This window comes from Austrofundulus limnaeus, unplaced genomic scaffold (assembly GCF_001266775.1).
Source record: "Austrofundulus limnaeus strain Quisiro unplaced genomic scaffold, Austrofundulus_limnaeus-1.0 Scaffold283, whole genome shotgun sequence".
NCBI classification, from domain to species: domain Eukaryota; kingdom Metazoa; phylum Chordata; class Actinopteri; order Cyprinodontiformes; family Rivulidae; genus Austrofundulus; species Austrofundulus limnaeus.
This window is the reverse complement of record NW_013952685.1, coordinates 311,972-313,918: the sequence shown is the minus strand read 5'-3', so window position 1 is coordinate 313,918 and position 1,947 is coordinate 311,972. Positions and strand designations below refer to the sequence as shown.

Sequence of the window (1,947 nt, the reverse complement as noted above, 5' to 3'; positions counted from 1 at the left end):
GGAGCTTTACAGATATAAATTACAATGGCAGCTCTAGGACAAAGTTTGCAGGAGGAGAAGCATGGCAAAGTGGAGAAAACGTGGATGGGAAACGAATCACAATATTGTGCACCGAATAACGAAGCAGGAGGAAATAAGCAAACGCACAGAGCAGCCTTGCACACTCTGGTCACAGCAGTTAGGGAAGAAAACGGCAGCAGCTGCTGACGAAATTTTAACAGCTTTAAGTTTTGCTCAGTTTTTGTAACTAATGTCAGTTTTTCCTGCTGTAGAAATGATAAATAGTTGTTTGGTGTCATGTGGTTTTATTTGTTAGCTCCCCACAAAGTCTTATGATGCACTAGAGGCTAAAAAAACATAAAAGGTATTTGTGTAAAAAGCAAACTATAAAACAAAGTAAATGTTTATTTTAAATTGCAACACAGTAACCTTTAAAACCAGCTGTATTTGCTACAAAATACCTTGTTTAAAAAGTCTAAAAGCAACAGGAAGTAGGGATGTGGATAATTTTATTTTTAGCCTACACCAATATTAAATTTGACAGCGGATTCCAGAAGAACACTACAAAGTAACACCAAAATCATGTGTTGAATGAAGTTATTGATGTTTGTTTTGGTAAAATCAGCAGAACCAATGAGGCTTTGTGACCATTTCACCTTCTTTTTTCTATTTTTGCTCATAACTTCCTTATTGTTCAAGATATCGCCATGAAACGTTAGGAAAAGATTCACGTTCTGGTCTTTGTAGGAAGCATCTTGTATCCTAAACATACTAATAAAACTTAATAATAGCCACTTCCAAAGTAGCAGAAAAGGTATAAAATAATATTACAAGGCAAACTGCAGCATCCAATCAACTTAATGCATCTTAGAATGTAAGGATGTTAAAACAATTTAAAAACTATGTGGACATTTGTAAACAAAGCTCCTCAACCAATGACAGCGTGTTAAATAACACACTTTGAAACAAGTGCTTTTCTGGATTTTAAAAAAACACTTTGAAGTTTCAGATCATCATTAAATTTGGAACAAGGGCAGATAAAATAATGTTCTTCATGGCAGCGTATCTCTTTAAGGGCTCACTGGAAAAACTCGAGTGATTTGATCCTATTTTGAAAAAAAAACTCTCTTCAAAACCCATCGACAAAAATTAAAAACTGGATGACGAGGCTGTAGCTAAATTACCTGACGCCAGCACGCTTTGTTGAATTTCATAGAAATATTCAAATTCAGTTCAAAAAATGTATTAATTTCATTAAAAGATAAATATATACAATAAAATCAAAGAAAGTACACAAATCTAAATAAAATGAAAGGTAGCAGAAGAAGAAGAAATCTTATAATGTCTGCCCCTTTTATCCCCGGAATATAATCAAACAAAACATAATTTACAAAACAATAAAAATAAAAACATCAACAACTAGACATGGGTTTTTACGATGTAAAAACAAGTGTGCATTGCCATGTAGCATGTCATTGCAGCATGGCTTTGCAGAATGAACTGTGACCAAGTATAAATGTGTTTTCTATACCAGTTTGTGCTTGTCAAGTCAGCAGGTTTTTTTAATAAGGGTAATTGTGTGACAATATGAAGTTTGTAGAGATTTTCTGTTAATTTTGCATTAGCTGGGTTTTGAACCCTGTTGTCCCACATGAAAGTCCATGACATTGAGCATTAGACCATTGGAGCTGTGGCCGAGGGTGGTGCCAGGGGTTGGTTTGTGTGTGTGCAGAAAAAGGCCACATTGCCAATACAATTATTGACACAAAACTGCATAATATTACAACAATAGAGCAGTATTAAGACAACATTATAGTAAAACATCAAAAATACAATCATATTAGTATTGTAAATACTGAACTATTGAGATCAAATATTATTCAACTATGGTTCAGTACTGAGTAGATACAGCAGGGGGCAGTATTGGACCAATGCAAGGCTCTATTG

The 1,947-nt window shown here is 34.4% G+C and overlaps 1 pseudogene; it reads left to right on the top strand.

The window, feature by feature from the left end:
- Positions 1–1,947, top strand: part of LOC106526584 (protein MB21D2 pseudogene) — a 5,031-nt pseudogene that overhangs the window by 1,050 nt on the left and 2,034 nt on the right.